Consider the following 234-nt stretch of genomic DNA (forward strand, 5'->3'; position numbering starts at 1 on the left):
ACTCTCGAACGTGGGTAACTACACAAATATAAGTTTGCTAAATAATATACCACAATGACTCGGTAGCACACGTACTTGGTGCTGGATTAACGTCCGAGAGTCTCGAGTTCGCAACTCACGTCTCAGCCCTTTAATTTTTTTTCTTAATTATCAACTATGCTTATTGGTTCAACTAGTTAACTTAAGATTCATTAAATATATGATTATATTAATCTACAAATATTGTATTATATT

Source organism: Cephus cinctus, unplaced genomic scaffold (assembly GCF_000341935.2).
Source record: "Cephus cinctus unplaced genomic scaffold, Ccin1 Ccin1_scaffold0309, whole genome shotgun sequence".
Lineage (NCBI taxonomy): Eukaryota > Metazoa > Arthropoda > Insecta > Hymenoptera > Cephidae > Cephus > Cephus cinctus.